This window comes from Passer domesticus, chromosome 3 (assembly GCF_036417665.1).
Source record: "Passer domesticus isolate bPasDom1 chromosome 3, bPasDom1.hap1, whole genome shotgun sequence".
In the NCBI taxonomy this organism is placed as follows: Eukaryota; Metazoa; Chordata; class Aves; order Passeriformes; family Passeridae; genus Passer; species Passer domesticus.
The window spans coordinates 12,026,934-12,052,968 of record NC_087476.1 but is presented as its reverse complement, the minus strand read 5'-3'; the positions used below and the strand labels follow the sequence as shown (position 1 = coordinate 12,052,968).

The 26,035-nt window shown below is 36.8% G+C and overlaps 1 long non-coding RNA gene across 1 annotated transcript in view; it reads right to left on the bottom strand.

Moving 5' to 3' along the window:
* Positions 1 to 11,083, bottom strand: part of LOC135297905 (uncharacterized) — a 34,101-nt gene extending 23,018 nt beyond the window's left edge. Inside the window, exons 1-3 of the long non-coding RNA XR_010359833.1 lie at positions 10,749 to 11,083; positions 8,746 to 8,832; positions 6,499 to 6,619 (exon numbers count right to left, since the gene is read on the bottom strand). This is a non-coding gene — a long non-coding RNA (uncharacterized LOC135297905). The remainder of the gene's footprint in view (positions 1 to 6,498; positions 6,620 to 8,745; positions 8,833 to 10,748) is intronic.
* Positions 11,084 to 26,035: the final 14,952 nt, after the last annotated feature.

The following is a 26,035-nucleotide window of genomic DNA, read 5'->3' as shown; positions in this document are numbered from 1 at the left end:
CACCCCTGAAAATAATGAGCTGTAAGCTGCAATTAGCATGAAAAGTAGAGTTATTGCAGGGAACAGTTTGAAACAAGTGCTAAAGCAAGGGCAACTGTGTGAAAAGAGTCCTGTCAGAAGCTCTTTTTTTCTTAGATGGAAGAGTTTCTGGCTAAAATTCCTCGCTCTCCGTTGCTAGCTGCACAGAGGAGTTATCCTCGTTATCAGTCCAGTTAATTTTCAGTGGGAGACAAAAGAGGAATGGGTGCAAACCACGTTTGTGCACAGAGAGCTTTCTTTGGATTGTGAACAGCCCCTCAGTTGGTGTGGACTCTTCTGGACTTTGTTGTGAGTCAGTGGCACGAGCCCCTGGGGTGCTGCCCTGCACTGCCATGCCCATTGCTGGGCTCTCAGTGAGTAAACAGAACTTCTTTGAGGGAACTGGTAGAATCCAAAGTATAATTAAAAACTAAAATTAAATTCTAAGTAAAAAGCAAGGGCTTTATCTACAAAGTCCTGATTTTGAGGTGTAGCACAAAAGAATGCAAAATAAATTTGAAGCATTGGGCTAAAAACAGCATCTTAGCACAATTTGTCATGACATGATGATATGTAGGAGGGAGCTGCTTGGTCAATCTGACAAAAAATTCAGCACAGTGTTGAAGCCTTAGCATACAATAGCATTTTTATTTTAAGAGAAAAAATACAATGTAAAATGATTTGACTGCTGGAAATTAGACTCTGCTCATTTTGAACATTTCACTGACCCCTTTTGACTGCTCTCAGCTCCCCTGAAGTCCTAAAGATTAAGGGATAAATATAGATTGCTTTCATTTTTTGGCAAAACACTGTGACAGATGAAGCAAAGGCAGAATCTGGACCCCTATTTATTGCTAAAATCAGAGGAAGTTCTCTAAATTTTGATAGCTAATACCATGGTGTCTTGCTAAAATTGAGTGCTACAAAATACATCAGTATTCAGACAAGAATATAGCAAGAAGTTAAAACTATAAAAAGAATAGAAGTTATGATCCTGGTGATTCTCTGTAAAAGGTGATATTTAAGTGTACATTTTCAATAAAATACATATACTATGGAAGTGACTGTGCAAATTATACATGCAGAAAACTATCTGCAAGAGTGAAACTGTGAAATGCCAAACATATATCGAAGATAGAAATCTGAGTCTCTCAAGGACATGCTGATTCAAATCCTTGAATTCTTCAAATTACTCATAACCGTGAATGTAAAATTTGTTTGGACGCTGCTGTAATTTTTTTTTTCCATCACGAAGATTCCTTTTGTTTCATTTTCCTGTATTATGTTTCATGTTCCCCAAAACAGAGGACCTTTTACAGAGCTCTTGATTATCTATCATTCTTTTACACTCTGAATCGAGCTAGATTAGGTCTTCGGGCAAAAGTGATAACTTGCTTTCATTATTTAAAACCACTTTGCTCTTCCACATGGAGATTTTTATTATTTTGGTTTCTTAGAAAGAACCTGAATTTAGCCAGAATAAAGACAAATTTGTCAAGCTCTATTTTTAGGGAAAAAGGACATTAATTTAGCTCCAATTGATAATTATATTTTGTTAACACCACACTCTGTGTGGAGTTCAACACCTTTTTCAGTGTCCTCATGGTTAACTCAGTGAAACCATGAGTGTCTTCTTGCAGGTGTGGGTTTTTCTATCAGCACATGTTTGATTGAAAGCATCTGATTCACAGCCTCTGCCAGGACAGCAGATGCTGTGCGAGTCATTTCGGAGTGCTACAGTGCGTGGAACTCATGACTGCAAAAGTAACTTCAAACCTCTTCTTTTTGAAAATTTTTACTTAGGAAAGTTTTAGAAAATAAATGTTTTGCTTATTCCTTGACTCAGTACTCTGTTGCTTTCTGATATTCATGGCATGTCAAATGCTGCAGAATTAGTGGGTTGGGGAACATTTTGGCTACAGCTTATATATGGATTTTGCACAGGAATTAACTCACATATATCCCAGTGCTACAGTCAGTTCTGGCCATCTGTAATTCAAGGTACAGACTTCTGACAGACTGGGAGAAAGGTACAGCATGAAGGCAAAATAGCAAAAGTGCTAGTACTTGCCATGGAGGAGAAACTGCCAAATGGAGGGTTCTAGGTTAGAATCACACTGCAAACCTAAGATTTTCTCTAATTCCCACAGAAATTTAAAATTGGAGGAGGCATTTAAGTAACTGCAGGAAAACTGCTTTGATTGTAAGGCAATTGTCATCACTGAAATAATTTCCAGCTCTGTTCAGCTCTGCTCAGTTATGTCTGCAGCTGTTGTGAAGTGCAGAGATTTAGAAAGGTCTTTGAAGTAAGTACTAAAAATGTCAGCTCTATCCAGCTATACAAGAGAGTGTAAAATTGGGGTTTTTTCCTACTCACACTTTAGGAGTTTAGGGCTAAAAACTGTTCCTCTTCTAATATCTGGTCAGCTGTTTCTTATTCTAGAGAAGATAAAGTTTCCATGAGTGCAGATATGCTTAAATTTTAGATTCCTAATGTACAAATCTCCTTAAAGCAAATGCCTAAAATGCTTATATAATGTATAGCGAAAAGCAGGTGCTTTTCACAGTGTCTTTTTTATGTAAACATAGACAGCTAAGCTGAACGGAGAGAGAGCAGATGAACAACAGCATTTGAGCTGGAAATAGCAAAATCTGCAATTCCTGACCTGTCCCACCAGATATTGTGTTATTAATTTTATATTCTTATAAGAACATGTACCTTAATCTGATGCAGCTTCTAACTCCTGAGCCAGTAGATAAAATGACAATCATCATTAGCTCCTCTTCCATTAATTGGAAATGTAGGAGTTTGAAAAACAGGCCACAACCCCTAATAGAGAGGGGAAGTACACAGCTTATGACCTTTTACCATTGCATCAGCCTCTTGGATGGCTTCTGTCATTAACCACTAATGTAGGCTGTCATTTATGACATTTTTGGGAGATTACCTCCTCCTATTCATATTCCAGAGAATTTAGACCCACATTCACACCTCTGTTGAAGATGTTTGCATCCTATTGTATTTTAGCTGTAATGGCTGTTTTCAAATTTCAGACTCAGTGAATAAGAAATCAGAATTGGCCAAGAACCCAAAGCTATCTTCAGTTTTAATCTTTGTGTTAGAGCACTGCTGCCATGGCTTTAGTTATTAACTGCTCTCTTTTTTCTGAAAGGCAATCTGCTACCAGTACTTTCACACTACATAGGAGGGGAATGGAGTGGATTGATAGTGCCTTAATAGAGCTGTTAAACACAAATCTATTCGTAATAATTATTATCCAACCACTGATTTCCATCTACAGAAAAAAAAAATTAGTCATGCTCTGTTATAATTTACTGATTTTCACTTAACTTGACTGGGACATGATCCTCTCTGTTTGCAATTGAACTACAAAAAAAATCTTATTTACTTCAGAGGGATTTTTCCTCAGTAGCATGTATTACATATTCTTCAGAGAAAGTATCTTTTCCTTGCAATTAAATACCTAAAAAAGAAGCTCAATTTCTAGGAGATTTTGGACCTCAGATGACCCAAAAAATCCACAGCTAAAAGAAATTCTTTACAGTTAATTCTTCAGCAGTCTGAATTTATTTACATATATAGTAATAGATCTATATCTATATCTATATCTATATCTATATCTATATCTATATCTATATCATCTATCTATCTATCCATCTTTTTCTCTTTTTCCACCCCCCTCCCCCCCCAGGGCTACACAAAATCCATGCAAAATCCCTGCATGCCTGCAGGAAAAATAGAAGATTCCCCTCCATCTGACCAGGAGAACAGGGCTCATCAGGCAGTTCTAGTGAAGGAATTGCAGCCCCCAGGAAGTTCTAATACCTGGCACACACTACCTGCAATAGAAAACAGATACTAGAAGTAAATGGAAACGTTCTCAGATTTGATTTTTTTTAAGCATTAAAAAATGCTGCAAGATCAACTAAGCTCGATTACATTTGTTTCCTGGATATAGAAGAAAATTACATCAATTTTTCCCTTTTCTTTCTGATCTGATTGGGAAATTCCATCATTTTATTTCTCTGCTGATATTTGCTCCTGCAATTCACTGCTTTTCATTCCGCCTTCATCTACAATTTATCCAGTACAAATTCACAGCATTTAGGTTAATGACTTTTCAGATGCACTTTTTAAAAAGAAACTGAAATTTAGGATGAAAAGAAATAGAAAACAGAGTAAAAAGCTTGAAATCTCTTTTGAGTTACTTGATTTTGAAAGTGTCTGCAGCATCCAGTCATCCAAGATCATTGCAGTAGCAATGCCAAGACTTATGGTATATTTTTGTTGTGAAAAAACATCTATTTTAAATGTCAACAATATATCAAGTCAATGCTTTCACATTGCCTCAAGTTTATGGCCTGATCCCAGGCCCCTAAAAACAGTTTTAACCTCCCTAGCAGACTTTAGAAGAGCCTGTTTCGTTGAGGAGTCCCTGGAGCAGAGATCATGGGCTCCTGACCTGGTTGCCCCTTTCCCACAGTCAAGGAAGTACAGCACAGAACCTGGTACCAGCTCTTGGACTGCATTGATCCCAGACTGTGCAGCAACTACACCTAATAGCAGGGCCCCTGCACTTGCCAGGCACTGCACTATCCACACTCATCAAAGCCCAGGTTCCCAAAGGTCTTTGTCAGTGCCAGTCACAAAGCCTGAATTCCATGTCAGTCTTGACTCTTTCCTCTCTCCACCACCCCACATTTCAGGAGTCTCAGTGGATTGAAGGGCCATCAGAGGTTTAAGGGTCTGGATCTTTGTCCCAACCCCAGTGAATCCCAGCAGAGTAACTCCAGAGAATTGTTAACCAGATCTCCATCTGTTGAGGAACACAGGTCCTGCCCTTTGGAATACCCTACTCTGCCATTCGGGTTTCTAGGAATTCGACACAATGACAGACAGCTCTGTGAATTAACAGGATACCAAAGGCTTCTGACATTTACAAGAGTTTTGAAGAAATGATTAGACATGATTAATGCATAATAATTCCCCTTTGCTTCTTAACAAGCTTGCTATTTGTCAATGAACATTTACACCAGGGAAGGATACCTATGACTATTCAAATCATCTGTTAAATAGGAACTGATTCTGAGAAACTGGCTCACATGAGCTGCTTCTAAACTATAGAACATGCTAAGGAGGAGGAAAACTTTAAAAATACCTGTAATTAGAAATTATGTTGTAGAAACACCCACCTCAGTGGAAAATCACATGCCCATATTTTCACCAATCCATCAGCAACTTGACAAGTATCTTCCAAAAGCAATAAATGTTTAAAAGCTTAATAGATTGCACACACATTAACAGTGTGGAACCCAGCTGGTGGAACTGGCTTGGAGCACATCCCATCCTGCAATCAATAATGCTAAGTGGGTCTTGTTCCTCAAAACTCCCCCTTCTACCTTCAAAAGGTCACCTGTGTTCTGATACTCTCTCATTTTTAGCCTTTTGTTTTTGATTGATGGTAAATTCAAAACAATCTAAGACAAATATTTTAGAACTTTCAGTGGAGTCACAGTCTCATTTGTCTGAGGTTTTATTCACTTTTGTCAAATTGGTCTTTGAGATGACATTTCAGAAAAATTCTTTTTAGTGAGTATTTATACTTCCATCATCTTTAGAACATGATTTATTTTATCATTCTTCTGAAATCAAAGATTTTAGCATAGACATTAAAAAAAAATAAAACTTGAAATACTGTCTAAATTTCTTCCTTATCAATTTTTTAGTGTCATGATCACAAATCATTGATGGCATGCTTATTTTCTTTTTTTTTCACTAGTTATACTTTTTTTTTACTCCAGGCTTCATTTATGCCAGCCAAATACTAGAAAACAACTTGGAAATTTTAATATGACTCAATGTTTAATGTAATTGGATTTTTTTTCCCTAAATTTCTACTCTTATAAATACATTTTTATCACAAAGAATTGAGAATATATTTTTATTTTAGTTTTCAACTTCAGATCAACAAACCTTAAAAATAAGCAATCAATTTAGCATAAAACAATACAGCTTAAATAAATCCTGCTTCCCCTTGTTTAAAGGGCAACCTCTGAGATAGAATGAAATATTGCTATTCTTGTCAAGATAAATAAAGCAAAAGTTTGTAAACTAGCTCTTTTCCTTATGGACTGTGGTATATCTACTATGCCCTACCCAGATGTTAATTTTGAAAGTTGGGTAGAATCTTGGATTTAGACAGAAATGAGTGTTGGAACAAAAATCAGTTTGGGTTCCTGTTTTTAAAGAAAGGCGTCTTGCAGTGACTTTGGCAAAAGGGTTAAACACCATTTCTTCCATGATGTCGAAATGGCCACAGCCATTCCTTCCTCTGTCTTCAGAGTGAGTCAGAGGAACTGATTTTACCCCAGCTCTGCACAATTACTAAAATTGCAACAGCAAAACAGGTCATTCATCATCCTCATAATACTATGAGAAACATTGAAATTGTACCTTACCTTCAGTCACATAAATCAGTCTCTTTGCTATATGGCTAGCAAGTTGTTCATAATTAGAATGAATCTTGCTTTTCTCCCTTGGTATGCTTTCTTACTGCTGTATTTTTTCCTATTTTTCATGCTAGGAATGAAATAGAAAAATGATATGAGCTATATATTCAGAAAACATTGTAAACATATTGTCAATTGATGATTAGTTGGCAAACAAAGTTATAGGAAAAAGAAATATTTGTTCCACTCCTTGGAAAAATAGAGGGTAAACCAAATTTATTTTAATGTTGCATATTATATTATTTATAATTTATCATATTATTTTTTTAAATTAAACCCCCCTACTTTCCTAGTTTGCAAATGAGACTACTGAATAATAATTCTGGTCAGGGAAATTTCCTACATTTCTGCATCCCCCTCCCCCAAGGCCTAATACGTAGTTTTAAAATAGCACTTTCTAATTATATGTGAAATCGTAGCTCTTTTCCACAGATTTCAATGGAACCTGGATTTTACTTCAGAGGAGGTAAACTTCATTTTCATCCTGACTGCATGGCTTTAATTAGATCAGTGAATTAACCTCAAGGATAATAACTTGACATTTCAATAGCATTACCCTTGGATTCTTAATGTTCATGAATTTAAGTCGTTAAGAAGAAATAGCCATCCTGGTATCTGTAAAAACTAATGAAAACAATGGCCATACTCTGCCTATCTTAGGTAATATCTAAAGGTTCAAAGTCTATTCTTCCTTCTACTAAGGGCCCAAAATGCCAAGTATAAAGGAATAAGGGAGACGGAGCACTTAAGAGCACCTGAGAAAAAAAGATTTTTCTCCATCCCAGCAATAACTGATTGTCTCCCTGGCAGCTGGCCCATACATGTGATTCTGCTGTGGAGATAGTGCATGCATTTTCCGTTTAGGAATCACTAGCTAAAATTAGAGAATTAATTACTTTACCAAAATACCCTAATTTCTAAGATGTATATAAAGAATACTGTCTAATTCCACAGCAGGAAAAATTTAAAAGTATTCAGAAAATAAAATTTAAAAAAAAAAAAAAAAAAAAAAAAAAAAAAAAAAAAAAAAAAGTCCCCAAGGATCTGGTCTTAGTGGGAATTAAATTTAAAACCTTTCCTTCAGTCTGAAGTGTGTCAAACTGCTCTTTGTGCTCTTTGCCAATGAAAACAGTTTAGTCAAAAAGATCACAGAGAACTATGAATAATCCTGAATTATATAACAGTTCGTTGGCTATCCTGAGGGATTAAGGCATAGAAATACAACAAAAAGAAGTTGACTTTAAGGGTTGCTCCAAGTAATATAGACAGGGTAGTAATTCAGTGAGTACAGAACAACTTTAACAATGAAAAGCAGATATCTCAGAAGCTGCAAAATTTTAATGACACTTTGTGGCTTCACTGACTTTGAGCCCTGGTTCCCAAGTAGAGATTTAATCTTTTCCTGTAACTGTGAAAAGCCCCTTGCAGTTTTACAGGTCTTAAAGGCTTTGCATAGTTTCGTATTTTATATAAAGCTTGAATTATTATCTCCTGTTAGCTTGAGTTCTTTCTCTTCTATCTAATTTTCTTCAAAGCAAGAGGTACAGTTTAGTGCAATTGTTCCTCTAAATATCTCCCCAGGAGTGGTTGTTAGTCGCTTACATGAAGTGCCTCCACTTAAAGTGCCAATTTGCACAGCAGGATTCTGCAGAGCAGTAGTAGCAAGACAGGGGATATTTAAAACAGTATTAAATACAGCAAGAAAGTGAGTAGAAAACTGAGAAAAAAAAAAAGAAGCAGGATTGGGGGAAAAAATGGTGTCAGGAATGTGGAGCATTTGAATTTTAAAGGTTCAGTGCAATTTTAATATTGATATATTTGTAGGAGAGTAAAGATTGTTATTAACAAAATTGTTCTTTTGTCTCTTGGCTGTTCCTGGGAGCATGGGAAATCTGGTTCAAACCCCCAGTCTGAACCAAGTGAAGAAACTACTTTAACCCAACTTAATAATGCACAGTCTTCTTTCCAGAATGAAGTGGGAAGGAGCTCCTAGAAATGACAGTCCCCTCCAAATATGATGAAAACATTGGCTTCCTCAATTCATGTCCTGGAGGTCTTCAGGCCAGGCACATATGAGCACTAACAGGTGACTGCTCCTATTACAAAGCATCCATGAAGCTTCTTCCAGAACCACTCCTTGCTATCACAGAATTCTTCCTATCAGAGGATGAATACAGCAACATGGAATACACTCACCCACATCTTATAATGAATGCTAAATGCTCCCAAGTTGTTGCTTGATGTTTTTTTCCTCGCTCTCAGATATGCAGTCTCTTCATCTTTCTGAAGAGAAAAAAATCAATATAGAGATGTTGATATATTCCATGTGTTCATGACAGGAAATGGTAGAGGAACTACTTATAAACCTAATAAGTTTCTAAAACTTACATTCAAAAAGGTAAAGATTTAAAATTTTTTTTCTCTTCTCCATACCCGTACAAATTCTTTTTTTTTTTGGAACCTGTTAACATTGTTTGACATTCATTGTTATGTTTACAAGCCTTGAAAGAGTAGGTGATGACAGACTTAATGTTGCATTACACACTTAGATTGCTTTGTTCCTTTGAACTTAGTACTGGAAAAAATAATTGCTAGTTATTGGAAAAAACTTACTAGCTTTTAATTGTTTAACTTTATAGCCCAGCAGTAAATAAGTTTTCTGTTATAATGTGTAATATAATTCTGTTATAATGTGTGCTGAGCCTTATATAATGTAAATGAGTCTTATATTTGTTCATAGATTATAAGTTCTGCTAGAAAAAATTAACCACTTTAATATATGATGTCAAAAGGGTCCATTAACAGAATAGCTGCATAAGATCTTAAGATCAACAAAAGTGTGAATATTGCATTCATCTTCCTACATTTATGCAAGCAAATAGGATTTTTTAATATTTTACAGAAAACACTGCATGTAGCTCTCCCAGTCAATAAACATAGGAGAGAAGCTTTTCAGAGCCTGTGAAGGAGCAGCTAGCTCCTGATGGAGAGCATCCCAGTCTGGTAGGCTAAAACCTTGCCAGGATCAAAGACGAAACATCAGAGCTCAATTTTTCAGAACAAATTATCTTTTATCTTTCACCATGAAGAGCACAGAAATGGTACTTATGCTTCTGTCCTGGTCTTTTAAAGGCAATAAATGGGGTAATAAAATATTTTTTTTTCTGCACTGAGCTCAGCTCTAGATCTCATCTTTAAACAAAACAAACACTTGAGGGTGGACTGCTTCCAGAGACAGCAGCGTGGGACCTGACTGTGTGTAAATCAGGGCCACAGCAGCAGCTTTCCCAACAGGAGGAGCTGAGGCTCTGCTTCCCACATTCCCATCGAGGTGCAGCTTACTGGCAGCACACAATCTCACTCATACTCTCTTCTGAATAAAATGAAAAGTGGTGCCTGACCCCGGAGCCTGACACTGGGAGTACAAGAGCAGCAAATAGATACCAGGGGAGGGGCAGAACATGAGGGACATCTTGTAAATAGCACAAAAAGCAATGGTCAAAACCTGTCAGCTACTTAGCCAGTATTCAGAGCAGTATTTATTCCTAGCTATGGGGGTGGAGTTATTTTGCAGGGTGCCTTTTCAATTCACTGTGCCTAGGATGAAAGCTTGAAGTAGAAAGAAAGTGCTAAAAGCAAAAGAGATGAAGCAGAGATGGACACAAAAGCCAGCAGCTGAAATATATTTGAATACAGAAAAGGATTTGAATAGTGAAGACTAATAAAGCATAAAAAAGACAGATTTCAGACTGACTTTTTATTTTCTTCCCTTGACATAGTGACTCATTACTCTTTGGAGATGTGAAAACTCAAGAAACAATAAAGTAAGGTGGAAAACATATAGACAAATAAAGGGATGTATAAAGAATAACATCCTAGGGTGGATATTTCTCTCACTAAGAATGAGACATTAGAAAACAGATTAAGTGAAAAGGTACTGGTTTATTAGAATAGGATATTGCTTATGGAGAAGCAGCACGGCTTTTTATCTTTGTCTCCCTTCCCTAGAGAAGGAAGGAACATAATGCTGGAAGTAATTGGGAAGAATTGGTCTGATCTTTATGTATTTTGAAAGTGTTAAGTTTGGCTTGATCAACTAAAAACAGGTTGAAAGCACAGAATGTGAGTTGGAGACTGTAGGAAAAATGGCTATTTTGTTAACAAAATACCAGTAAAGAGGACTATTCAGAAAAACTCACCTTACTTTAACTTTGTGGATAAAATTTAGTTGATAAAGTTGCCTTTGGGATTGAAATCAGGGGCTCCCATCTGCTGAATGGCCCATCCACAGATAAATTGGAGAGATAAGAGGAAAAAAAATCTGTTTGATGTTCCTGTGTAAGCATATTATGAGGGGGAAAAGAAATAAAAATCCCTGGATATCTTTGTATCTGTTTGAATCTAAATTTCTTTTTTTTGTGTGTGAATAATTGGAATTGAATATCCTGCTGAAGTAGCAAAAATATCAAGGGTGAAGAGACCAAGATAGTGCTGACCTTACAACAGCAAGTCAGAGCAGAAATGTGAAGGGTTACCTTCCAGGCGACCTCAAGGTTGTGCTATTATTTTTATTATTGTTCTAGAAATAGTTAGACAACTAAATGTACTGTCAACTAAAGGCTTTCAGTACATTGGTTCCCCTGGTAACTTCCAGGGTTCAGACTTGTTTCTCAGCAACTCAAAAATGGCTTTTCTCTTTTCCCTAAGGAATTGAGTTGCCATGCCCTGAGCAGGGCTGGAGCCATTCCTTGGAGGGTAATAGAAAGGATCTGAGCTTCATTCACACTTTATAGCAGCTTGTAGTACCTTGTTCCTAAGCAGAGGTTAAGAGATAAGGGATCTGGCTAGATTGGAAAGGTTACATTTTCCAGTGATCTGGGTTTGACACTAGGTCATGGATAGAAATAAATATCACTATCAGCCTTGGGATATGGTCATCTGATCCTGGGTTTTTTAATGTAAGACAGATTTGGTAGACTGTAGCAGATACTACAGAATAGCTATAATCAGTCATTTTCAATGCCTGTAAATGAGTAAAAGCTTTTTTTTTTTACTTATTCGTTGTTGTTGTTGTGGTTGTTTTTAGGTCAACCTCAAAAGTGAGCTGTCAACACAGCTAATACTGGAAATTTCTTCCTATATATGCATCCCTGTTGAATTATGCCTGTTTGTAGAAGCTGAGCAGACCAGAAATAAAACCAGCTTAAAAATTGCCTTCCTCCTCTGTCTCTTCTGTGCTTCTTGCTGCCTGATGTACTACATTACACTCCTTTAATGCTGTCATGGGTACAACATTTTTAACCAGGAATGAGATCACTTGCCAAATAAATGAATTAGTGTATCTGACAGCCGAAAATAGCGTGTGCAGATCCAGTTAATTTCGGCTCAAATGACACTCAGAAATAAAAGTACTGTAATCAAAACAGGTCTTTAAAGGTCTTTTGTTATCTCAGTCATATATTTGGTGATCAGGTCAGTGGAAGGTTTATTTATACTGTTACTGATTTTCCCATTCAAGGAATGTGGACTAGGATTGGAACTACTAGGTCATGTATGTTTGTAATAATTTTTGTGCTTCAGTAGTTCAAGGATGCTGCAACTATGAATAATTGCCTTATGCTTTCATGGCAGGAATTCAGTCATCTTTAAGCAAGTAGCAAATATGACATAGGGAAAATAATTTCATGTTCACTGAAAGATGTGCAAACAGACCAAATTGTATGTGTTGTATCTAGTAAAGTACTGCTTTTTGAGCATCACGTTTACCACTTGAACCTATGCTCACTGAATAGCTTAAACACCAAAAGGGGAATGATGCAACACACAACATTATGGAAGGCTGTGACAGGCATCTCATCTTCCTCCACAAAGATGAAGCCCAAAAAGATGTTTTGTATGCAGTTGTTTTAACCACCAAAGAAAAAAATTCTTTCTTTTAGACACCTTTTGTAATGAAAACAGAAAAATCCACTTCCTATGGGGGATGATGCACCTACAGGAACACTATTTTAGGAAAAGATAAATCATCCCATGAGACAAAGATTCTCTCTCCATTCCCTAGAAAAGAAAACCAGAATATTAGTACAATATCTTGTACAATAAAAGCTTGGGGACAGGAGTACAACATAAAGAATTCTTTTGACATTGAGAAATAAGACGTCCTCTCAACAAGTTAATTACATTAATGGCAATTGTTAATTGTCAGTATCATGCAGTCAGTTGAAGTCACTGTGTCTAAATCCTTTTAGGTATTTTCTAATATTTGAATTTACAACTAGTCCACAGACTATGAATTCATTTACCTCATTTAACTGACTCCTACATAAGTTTTTTCATTAAATTTATACAGATTCATTAAAAATATCTAGCAAACATCCCCAAATCAGCACCATTATTAGAACCATTCCTAAATAGTACTGAATTTCTAAGTAACCAAAATCTTTTTGTAAGACTTAGATATCTTTTGCTAGAATTTGCCAACTCCAGTGAAACTTTTAAATTGTACATCTATTGAATACTTACTGATCAGATTCTTCAAAAGGCTTTTTTTTCTCAGCAAAGACTGAGAATTATCCATAATCACAAATTGTCATCCTTGCAGTGTAGTCTGATGTCCAGGGCTATGTCTTAAATTCTTTGAGAGAAACATATTCTATTTTCTCCAGTTCCCACCCACATGAATTATGTTTCTAAGAGTTTCAACTGACACTCTGAAGACAGCTTGAAGCGTGACCCATAGAAGAGCAAAGTTACCTTAATCTCTGAAAATTGCTGTGCAGATTTTTAGATAGGTTTTTTTTTTTTTTCCCAGTGAAAGCTTTAGGCCTCATTAGGTGACTGAATTCTGTGAATGATATGTGGGGTGATTTAGGGTATGTTTTCCTTTGCAATGCAAAGCTGTTCAAGTTCCAAATCTAAAGGCATTGTCAGTATGATTATTTTGCCTGAATGCAGCACCATACGGAATGGTTATGCTGCTACAGGGTACCCTGAGCTTGCACCTCTCAGATCTTGTACAGACACACCTTTTCATATGGAAAGGCTGGAGTACTTCTAAAAGGACATTGCCTTTCATTTTGTAGCCAGTGTACATGGAGAGTAAATCATCAGAACCACTAGAGAACTACATATATAACCTCTGTGACAGAAACTGGTGAAACAAATCTTCAGATAAAATGCGGTCACTGCTCTGACTTTACTGTCTTTTTCAGAAAAATAAAACCAAGTAGTTTATTTCCAATCTGTAATCATCATCCTGGGTCTTCCTCTGAAGCAAAATGTCCAAACAACTTTTCCTCAAAAAAAGGAACACTTTTCTATTCACACAGAGTGCACAGTACACCCATTATTCAGGAGCTCCACATAAAAATCTTTGTTGAAAAACAGAAAGGGGATATGGATATTTAAGTGTGATATCAGCTACACTATAAACTCACCTCCTTCTTCATCTGGCTCAAGAAATACAAGTCTTTTTCACAAAGGGGAGAAGTGTTAAAAGCAAGTCAGCCTACACGCCTGGACAGGTTTAGATTAGATACTAAGAGAAATTTCTTCATTGAAAGGCTGGACAAGCATTGGGACAGGCTCGTCAGGGAAGTGGTAGAATCACTGTCCTTGGAAGTGTTCAAAATCCATGTGGATTTGGTTCTTAGTGACATGGTTTAGTGGTGGACCTGGCAGTGTTAGGGTAATGGTTGGACTCAATGGTCTCAGACATCTTTTCTAATTTTCACGACCCTAGGATGAATGCCAATGTGGAATTTAAAGAACCTCTAAACAGTTGCTCCTACATTAAGTAATATCCATGTGAGAAGTTGAAGATGGAGCTTGTCTTTGTTGCTTACAGTCAGGAGAAAAACGTGGGTCCTTATATCCTAGAGAAAAGCTCAAAAACCTGCAGTTTCTGGATCCCAGGTGTGTGGATATGGGTGTCCTTTCTGCAGAGGCTGATCCAGTGGCTGTGCTCCAGGACTGGAGTCAGACCTGTACAGATTAATGCTTTGCTCATCTTGATTCTCAATATTGTCAAGATCTGAGCAGTGCTCTGCATGTCAAAAAGCAAATGCTGGAAGCTTACAGACTTTGGCTATTGTTTTGGGTGGGGATATCCAGCATTGTATGACAACTGAACTGGGGCTTTGAGGATTCTGATTTCGACAGCTATAGACAGGGCATGATAAACTCATGGGAAAGTCTGAATGTTTACCAGGATAAAGATTATATGTCATGTTTTCTACCAGAGAAAGCCACTCATTCAAAACTTATACTTTGTGGTACAACTGAAGATCAGTGTCATACTAGAGCCAAGAGTCTAGCAGACTTGATAATGGAAAGGATTTTTACATCAGGAAATTTGATTTCTAATGTAGCCTAGGAAGACAAATGGTAGTACACTTATAATTCTGGAATAAATATGAAACTCAGAGTTTTACATTCACTTGCATCATTTATGCATCAGGAACTGAAATAATCAGGTTTTGGTATCAGTCAATTTGTCAGGCTCTCTCAGTATGCTGCTATGTCATGGACATTCCTTATTCTGGAAATAGAGAGGCTGTGTTCCACATGAAAAAATGTTGTAGCTAGTTTCCTTAGTTATTAACATTTCAGAAAGATAGACCTTGGAATATTTAGGGATTGAGTTTCTGACTGATGAGTTTCACCACAGGTGACTAATATGGATCAGGCACAAGGAAATAGCAACGCATCAACTCCTTCCAAAGAATAATATGAAAAATGTATTTTGAAGTCCTGTGTCTGACTACTAAAGCATCCCTGACTTGCTTAAAAAGAAAGAATAAGTACAAACCTGTTAGTACCACATAAATAAAAATATTCAATACTTAGAAGCATTTTACTTATTAAAGATGCATTTCCAAGAGATAACAGCAATGGGTTATTATGCTAATAAAAATCCTGTGATTGTATATGATAAAATTGCTTTTATTATGTGTGAAAATATCGATATGTGTTTTCTTAGTACTTCAGAAAGGTAAATTTCACAAACTGTAAACTTGAGCAAAAGACACTAGGAAGAAAAAAATTGAATTACAAAGGTAATGTCAAATTTCTTAAATAGTTCTTCATTGCATACATAATATGTGTAATTTTTTAACAATGAAAAAAATCTAATGATTTAGAACTGAGATGAAAGTATCAGTACAAATGTTTATAAGAAGTAAATAGAAAAATAAATTGTTAACAATGGAAGTTGATATGTAGATGAGTGATACAGAGGTGAAAATGTATTCCTGAACATTTACTGAGATGGGATAAGATCCATAAGAGGGAATGTTTTGCCCCAAGAACAAGTGTGAATCATCATTGGATCAAACAAATTCATTCTACGCAAGAAGAAGGAAAGAAGTTAAAGGTGTATAACGTGCTTGCAACTCACACGGCAGAACAAAATAATCATAGCTGAGTGTATTAGTGCAAAGCTCAGGTACAGAGCACACAATAATGTGGTCTTGGCACTGGAATCGGGGACGTGTTTTCAGTGTGACCTGACTAAGATAATCATGTGGTCTCAATAAAATCACCAAAGCTGTCTGTTTTGAAAAAAGTGCTTGCAGGCAAACCATTGCCTCGAAAGTCCAGCTCAGAAACCACTGGACTAAAACCAGATATAGATCTGCCTCCTGTAGGGCTCCAGGGATGCCCACCTGAATTCTCAGCTCCTGATCTTACACAATTTACACTGAAATTTTGGAAGGACCATTACTTCTCACAGGGCAATGTTTTCCCTGAAATCATCACCTTCCCTTACATCTACAGTTTCTTCCTTACACTCAGAATGAGGTTTAATGAGTTTCTCGAGAAAATATTTTTCCATGAATGGGCTGGCCCATCAGTGTGGTTTTTGTGTTGCAGGTGTAATGACAGGCCTCTATTTTTTATTTCCACAGGCATATGGCTTCCCAGCACACCACAAGAGAGTATTTATCTTTCTCCCTTCTCAGCATGCTCAGATCCATAATTGAGCCCTTAATTTCTTTTCACAAAGAACTAAAATCTGCCTGTTAAACTGCCAGGTGCAATGTGATGTTAATGACTGAGTACTGCATAATTCTGTGGTTTGAACAGCTATTTCTAGGCATGTATGTACCTGTCCTATTCATTAATTCCTTTCTGACTGTTGCATTATTCTTCTCAAACAGTATTTTTCCTTCCATCTATTGAAAATATCTTTGTGTCCCTCTTAATTTTTCTATTTATTCTAATTAGTTCTGAATCATATTTTCTTGTGTGTTTTCAACCTTATACATTGAATGAAGTGACTTGGAATTGGATATTTCTTTTCATATTTGATTAAAAAAAATTTAAAGCCTTGATATTCATTTAATGCAGAGATCAGAAACTTCAAAATTGTGTGTTCAAAATTAATCTATAAGTAGCTCTTAATGTTTCATCAGTAAGATGGAAAATTCTGAGCACTCAAAGTTCCTAAGAACCTTTAAGGAATGAGGAATTGCAAATGAGGGCATTCCATACACTCAGTAAACTTTGTTTTTATTTAAGGAGCACACATAGAATCCAGATTTCTTTCTTTCTTTTAATGAATAATCAGGATAATGTAGTGTTGTGCTCTGAAGTCAGACTGCCACTCTCCACCATTACAGTCTTTCTATCTGAGAAATAAGTGGTTTGTACCACTGTAAAAAGAAAAAAATACACAAAATTAGTCTTTATTCGGTTCCATTTGTGCAGTTCAAGTTGCTTTGAACATGATATCAAATGGCCACCTTTGTCCTGCTCTGTGGGGGAGGACTATCCACACTGGAGCATCCCTTTTGCATTCAAAAGCATCTCTAAGAGTTCCTAGTTCCATTCAACTCCACACCACATCTATTGCCTTTCCAAATTTTCATTTCCCAGTAGTCATTCCTTCTAGCAGCTAATGCCATATTCCACTCATGTGCACCACACACGACCTCTTGGAGGCCCACGTACTTCTCCTGCAGATGACACAGATCAGCTGCTGCTACACAGGGCAAGGGAAAGGGTGGGAGAGGCTTTGTCCATGAGGCATATATAGACACTTTCAGAATTCACTGAGCCACACCATGGAAGATACATTTATTGAGCAAAGTTATCCCTGACACTGTCTTTCATATCAGCCAATGCAACCCATCACAAATTCAGTGCTGCGCCTGGAGTGCAGCGGTGTCATCTGCTGCACAGCCTCTGCAAACAGATGCAGATCATGCTCTGATGTGCTTATGTCACATCATCCATACAGACAGCTACTTGCATGCCTACATGGACCAAACTTCATCTTTTTTCTTTCCCAGTACCTGAAGTCTTGGGATGCAGAGTCTGGAAGCCTGGGAGAGAAAGTAATTTCAGTCCCCCTTGGCTGTCCTGGATCTACATGCTGTGTAAAGCACAGTACCTGCTGAGCACATGTGGTGGGCTATGTGAGGAACATGGTAAAAACTGAGTGTCAGAACAGAGGGCTTAGAATCATGGAATAATTACAGGATCACAGAATTAACCAGGTTGAAAAGGCCTTTGAGATCACCAAGTCCAACCTATGTCCTAACACCACCTTATCAACTAAACCATGGCACTGGGTGTCTCATCCAGTGTTTTTTTTAAAGACAAAGACCTGTAAGGTCCTCATGTCAACCATTAGCCCAGCACCACCGTGTTCACCACTAAACTGTATTCACAGGTGATACATCCTCGTCTTTTTGTCTTGTGGAGACATCAAGCAATGGTGACACAATTGGGCAGCCTGTCTTAATGCCTGGCCAGACTTTCAATGAAGATTTTTTTTCCTATTTTCTAATCTAAACCTCCCTTGGCACAATTTCAGACCATTTTTTCTTGTTCTGTTACAACGTACCTGAGAGAAGAGGCTGACCCCCAACTTTCAGGCAGTTGTAGAGGTGATAAAGTCACCCCTGAGCCCTCTCTTCTCCAGGGTAAACATCCCTAGTTTCCTCAGCAGCTCCTCTTAAGACTTGTGCTCCTTCCCCAGCTTCATTGCCCTTCTTTTGGCATGCTTCAGCATGTCAGTGCCTGTCTGGTACTCAGCTCAAAAGAGGGGTCTTTTCCTCTTATATAATTTTTTTTATTATTGTAAAATTATAGTTTATTTCAGTTAAATAACTTCTGATTCAGTGTGAGCTGTGTTTAACATCAGCACTGTAGAATTCAGGCTTGTAATTAAGTTACTTATTTCTGGACTAATATTGTACTTCTTCAACACTCCAATCTCAGAATTGCAGAGATGGGCTGACTGCCAGTCAGCACTGGGTGAGCCCTCAACCATCACAACAAATAAAGAGCAGGGCTTGTTTTGATCAGTGATAATACAAGTCGTGACATTTATATCAGTGAAACACAAGTTCACATTCACTAATAAAGGTGGCTAAACCTGTGTATGACAGCTGTCTGACTTGTGAGAACAGAGAGTGTGTGCTCAGTGTCACTGAAATGCAAGCACTGCCTCTGTTTACTGGCAGCTCTCCAGCAGAGCAGGTGTGCTGCTGTTCAGGCTGCTGGTTAAGGGAATACTGCTGTAGATCACTTTGGTCCTTTAGAAGTCAGGATACATGGCCCCTAACAGTGGGACAGTCAGCCCCTGCCAGCAAGAAACAAGGGAGAGTTTGTGGCTACATTGTTCTGTAAAAACCTGAATAAAGATGTATAGACTATGAAAGGCTGGTTAAGCGTATCAGCTAAGAGATCACATTATTCAGTATTTTTCCATTGCATGATGTATTTTATGCCAGTGGCTATAATAAATGGACACATTGCACACATAGATTTCTGGCAGAAAAAAATAGGATGTAGGAAGAAGACATAACAATCTGAAAGATTATGCCTTGTAATTGATAATGAACATCATGCAGAGAAGCTTAATAAGAGCTAATGAAACCCAAGTAGGTTCATTTATGTTTGGCAAGAACTGTGAAGATACTGTGTCAGTCTAGAAGGAAATCTAGCCACTGGTCTAGTGGAAAGTATCTCTGCCCATGGCAGAGGGTTGGAGCTGGGTGATCTTTAGGACTGCTTCTAACTCAAGCCACTCTGGCATTCTATAATATATCAAATTACAGTTATTAAAATACTATTATGCTTTACAAGGATTTGTAATTACATGTATTCATATGGTATCGGGAACATACAATGCATTTCTCTGTGTATTCAGCACTACAATAATGTTAATCCTACTGGTTGCTTCATTTAATGAAACCATGTATTTGAACTGTGGCCTGGATTTTTTTTTCCTTTCATCTCATTTTCTCTTCAATAAATACAAGCAAGAAATCTGTGTCAGTGTAAACAAGTGCCTTTTTATGCGTTTTCTTTGACATCCTTATTGTAACTGTTATTGGTAGACACACACACACATAATGTTCTTTAATTAAAATATTAATCCAATAATTTAAATTTTACAGTTTCATGGAAGAGTATTTTGCATTTTTTGCTCAGTTGATGTAGCAGATTTCAAATAATTTCTTCCAAAACTTTTTTTCCCCCACAAGACTTTGGTAATCAGAAGTCTAAAAACACTTGTAGAAGTAAAAAAAAAAAAAAAAGAACCTTAGAAGCATGTGGGAAGTAGTAAAGCAAAATGGAATGCAATTTCTTCTTTATGTCTCCTCTGATTTCTCCATGACTTCAGATGATAGCCATACAGCTGTGTTTTTTCCTTCAAGGTTTTTATCTTTGATGGGGTATGTCCTTATTTTTAAAATAACTTTTGAAATCAATTTATGGAGCTTTTAAATTTCTTTTGGTGGGTTTTTTTGTTTGCTTTGCTTGTTTATTTGTTTGTGGGGTTTTTTTGTTTGTTTTTGTTTTGTTTCTGTTTGTTTGTTTTTGGGTTTTGGTTTTTTTTTGTTTGTTTGTTGGTTTGTGGTTTTTTGTTGTTTTTGTTTGTTTGTTTGTTTTTTTGCTGTGGGGAGGGGTGTGGGCAGGTTCCATATACTCTGGAAAGCTCACTTTGCTGAGAAATTGGGATGTTTCTGCTGAAAGGAAGGTCCTCCTAAAAACTATTATCCCTCCTCTAAGCTTTCCTTATCCTGTATGCACTTCAATAGCAATCATCATTCTGCTTCCTTCACTTTTCCTCTTGCTGTTTCAGCTGCCTGAGAAGGTGACAACCTCTTGTCTTGATGTTGTAACTATTATTTTCCTGTGCTGGGAACAAGGTTGGAGAATAGGAATTGCTGCATAGGTCACAACTCCTGTGCAATGTATAATGTTCACATGATCTAATCCAAGCCCAGTGAACAACTCTTTTTACAGAGTTCAACATTTTCTAAATCTTTTGTGTTTCATCAGGTAGAACATGGAAAATGTCTTGCTAGTACACGCAGAAATGTCCTTGTACAACAAATTTAAGTCCAGTCAAGTTAGCACCTCATCTTTGGGTTGGAATGTAGGGAAAGTGAGAATGGTTGGGGCAGCCTATACTTGGGATCTTATCTGCAGTCTGCCTGGCTAGCACTTTCTGAAAGCCTTTAACTGGGAGACTTGAGAGCCAGAGGAATGGCAGTAGGTCTTCTGAGTGCCTAATTAAACCAAGATTGTGTACTTTCTTAGAGGTCTCATTATATTAGTGAGGTGAGAAATAAAACCAGGTCTTGCTTTGACTGCAACCCCTGGTGCGAGGACACGAGGCTTGACTCCATGTTGATCAGAAGGCTGATTTATTATGATATATATTATACTAAAATGCTACATTACAACTATACTACAAAGAACAGAGAGAGAGAGATCAGAAGGCTACAAAGACAAGAATAGAACAGGAATGAATAACAAAAATCCTGTGACTGCTCACAGCCTTGGCACAGGTGGCTGTGATTGGTCACTAATTGAAAACAATCCACATGGACCAATGGAAGATTCAGAAGATTCACCTGTGGCACTCCACAGCAGCAGATAGTTATTGTTTACATTTCTTTCCTGAGGCTCTCAGCTCCTCAGGACAGGAAAAATCCTAGCAGAGGCTTTTTCCCTAAATTATCATGGCAACAACCAGGAGAGAGCAGAAATGAAAGTGTTAAAATAGTCAGATCTCTGTGACTAACTACAGCAAGAAGCTGAAATCCTTCTGTGAAAATAAAGCCATCTATGTGAGACTGTCATTACAAATACTGAATCTGAAATTAATCTGGAAATTCAAGACTATTTATTGAGTATCCAAATTACTACTGAATCAATATATTTCTGCCATTAAAGCTAAAACCATCTGGTTTTTGTAAGAAAATGTAGACTCTTACAAATATTCATGGAAGCAATATAGGAGATTTGCCAAGAGACCAACACCCAAAGAGTTAAATTCTTTATACTGTAGTCAAGGTCACTAGACCCAGACAAGCTATATGAGAAATCTAAGCTGTTCTGGCTATCAGCTGCTCCTAGAAAGAATCTCAGTAACCTACTCAGTCTTGTGGGAATATCTGTGGTATATCAGCCCACCAGAGAAAATCTTAACTCTCTGTTTCATCTAGGAGCATTCCAATAGCAACCAATGAAAGAAATCTGGACAACTCAGTGTGGCAGCATAAGCCAAGCCATGCAAGTCCCAAGGAGACAGAAACCCACTTTGCAATGATGCAACTGGTATATAGAAGATTCTGAGAAAATGGAAAATTAACAGCTTGATAATAATATAAAACTATAGTTGTTGCCAGGATTTTTAGTGAAAAAGCCTCTGCTAGGATTTTTCCTGTCCTGAGGAGCTGAGGGCCTCAGGAAAGAAATGTAAACAATAACTATCTGCTGCTGTGGAGTGCCACAGGTGAATCTTCCATTGGTTCATGTGGATTGTTTTCAATCAGTGACCAATCACAGCCACCTGTGCCAAGGCTGTGAGCAGTCACAGGATTTTTGTTATTCATTCCTGTTCTATTCTTGTCTTTGTAGCCTTCTGATCTCTTTCTCTCTGTTTCTTTTTAGTATAGTTATAATGTAGTATTTTAGTATAATATATATCATAATAAATCAGCCTTCTGATCAACATGGAGTAAAGCCTCGTGTCCTCGCACCAAGAGTCCAAGTCAAAGCAACATATAGTGTTCAAAGGAGTTGGAGAAGGTTGAGCCAGACACATGTGATATTACAGGAAGAAGATAATCAAATAATCAACATTTTTAGCATATAGCATGACCAACCAGAGTGAGAGGAAACCATCTGTGAATAACGGATGGAAAACTGAAGGTAAAGATGAAAGGTAAAACCAATCCTGACCTAAAGTATTTCACAGTTAACTATTAAAATATATATTTGATGTATTTAAGCTCTATTATTGCCACATCAGTAAGGAACATGCTTTTTTCCTGGATTACTATTTCTCTAGTATTTTCTAGAATAATTTTCAGCTCATTAGACACTGAGCCACAATGATTTTTGTCTAATAAAGGCATGTCTAACTATTAATTAATGGAAAGGGTTGAAATTTTCATATTTTAACTTTTGACTTGGAATCTCATATGGCTCCAGAAAAGGAGGTACCCATAACTCCCATCTATTTTTGATTGTTTAAACATGAAGTTTAGTTTTCAGGTAGCAAGATAATATAAGAGAAAGAGGAACATTCATTTCAGAACATTTTGAGTATCTCAAGAAGATCTCAAGATTCTAGGGTCTCTGGCAAATCTAAAATTTTTCACAACAAAATATTCTTAATATAAACTCTAATTTGCTTAAAACTTTCAAGGCAGTTGGATTTGCATTCAAAACAGATTTTTTTTTTTAGACTGATTGAACTGCTTTTGAAATTTTGTACTGTCTGGTAAAACTGATGGACAATACCTTTCTTAATCATGCCATAGAGCCTTCACATGCATAGGAGGACATTTGTTAGTGCTAAACAAAAATGTAGGTCTCAAGGAAAACAGCTGTTAAAAGTGTGCATTAGCAATCAATCACACCAATTCCAATTTTCTACTTATCCATTAAATCATCCCTTGTTAATTTGAAAATGCATTGTTTTCCTCAGATTTATATAGCAATTAAACATTTCCCAATGAGTTTATTCAAATTATTATAGAACTCTTTCTACATCCACCTACACTTGAGATGTGCTGAATGATTCCATAAACATGAAATTATCACCCAAATAGTACTTGATGTTAGTTGAAACAGATAAGCAACTATTCCCTGTTGTTTCCTTCCCTCACTATAACAGGGTGTTGTGAACCTATCTAGATTATGTTAAGATTTATTTTTATATGCAGCACCTTGTATGAGTGAAGAAGTCTTTTTTAGCTCAGTATCTTGTGTGATAACAGACTGGACTAGACTGTTTCATTCTTTTCAAAGATCAGTTCCACCTAACCAGGAAAATGCAGCCAGCTTTTTGCTGGCAGTGGATAGCATCATGTTTCCAATCTTTATGAATGAGGGCTTTAGGAAAGAATTTAGTTCTGCTGCTTGTAGAAATAGTTTTGAATCTGAACTCCAGAGTCAGATCATGAATCTGGATGCCCCAAGCCTTAGTGCTGCTGTCTGAAAATTAACAAGACAATGAAAACTTAAAAAGTTGATTGCTTCCAAGTAGAAGACTCCATCTGAAACTGAGGTGCTACTTTATGGACTTTGAATAAAACAAACAATTTGAAACACAATTTGAGACATTAAATTAAATCTGAAATGAGAAACTAACAAAATAACATATCATATTTATTGCAACCTGTCCTCTGTTTTAATTAATTGCTCGTCTTTATTGTGCCTTAGTGTTCATCAACTAGAGTCACTAATCATAGTCTGAATACTAATGTAAACAATATTATATGTATATATGGCAACACTCCAAACCCACTGTATAATGAGTTTTAATTTCAAGACTGATTAATTTAGAAAATATCTGTGATAAGGTTGGTGTAAACTCCTCTGTATAACCACACATTAATTTCTTACCTCAGGTGTCTTACCTTTGGAATAAGTAATTAAATTTTAAAATAATCGAACTTATTTAAATCATAACACTGGTTACACCATCTCATGCTTCCTATCAGATAGAATTAGGACCAATATTTAAAGGATTTCTATTATGGATTTTAAATCAAAAATAGTTCAGAGTCATCAGCATATAAAACTATCACACTTTCACTATATGTTTTAAATTCATATATTATACCCAGAAATTGCATGTCAAAAGCTGATTATGAATGCAAATTGAATTTTCTGAGATAGTGTCCCTTTCCTCTGAGGAACTATTGAGTTTCTCCAGTTATTTTGTTGTTTTGTCAAAACATGAATGTTCAGAGTTTGGGATGATTGCTCTAAAATTGCATCATTTTCTAGTAATAATGTGATGCCAGATTATAGTCCAAAAATATCAGGCATCAGCAGATATTTTGGCATATCCAGAAAGTTTAGAGTTTTCTGGAGCATACCTGGTTTTAAAAGAGGTATGCTATGCTGCTTTCTACATGTCCTTTCATGTACAGAGCCTTAGCACACAATATCATTCTGTTTGAGTCAAAGATTAACATTTTCACACCAGTGTTCTCACCCAAGCTGGCCCAGAAATCCTCATGGCAGAAATTTTTTCCACATTTTTGTGCTATTCAGACACAAACCAAGTGTTACATATATGATATAAAATCTGTATGAGATGATGCAGAACTTCATTATTCGTTACAGAATCATGGATTTTCTAAGACTTTAAAATAACATATGGGCACTGGTGAAAAAAAATCATCATAAGGAATATTTCCTACTATGCTGCCTGGTGAACTTGCTTCACACCTATTCTTTTCCTTAAGAGAACATTGTCTCCATCATTATTTTAGTGTCTCAGCCTTTTCTACAAGCACTTATGCACACCATGCTGTTCTAGCACTCACAGCTCCAGAGGAACAATATTTGCACCCTCTCACTGCAGAATCTCACAGCTTTCAGCATCTCTGCCCAAAGATCCCTTTTTTGGGTCAAACACCTTAGGAAGATATAAAGGTCAAGATGAAAGAGAGATTAATGAGGGATCAGTACTCCACAGGAATTGAAGGAAAATAGATTTAATTGGGATATAAATTAGATGTCCTTGCATCTTTTAGCCTGGAAAAGGTTAAGAGGAGCAGCAGATCAGGAAAGCAGGTGACTACAAAAGCAATGAAAAGGCACAAGTGTTTAGGTGATCAAATGATCCAGGAGGGTACTCAGTAGGTTCAAACAGTGTGGGTTTAATTAGAGGCAACTGTGATAGCAGGCAAGAGGAGAAACCTGTGCTTTACTAATAACTGACTTTTGATTGATGTACATGCATGGTGTTTTACAAAAAAAAAAATCCCAAACAAACAAAAAAACCAAACCAAAACAAAAACAAAACAAAAAAACAAAACCAAACCAAAACAAAAAAACCCAAACAAAAACAACAACAACAACAACAACAAAACCCGAAAAAAACCAAAAAACCCCACAAATCTTGGATACTGAAACTATTAAGGCTGTGCACATAAAGCTTTTTGCAATGCTGTGAACTCTGCAATGCAAGTTTCATCTTCTAAACCTCCCATAG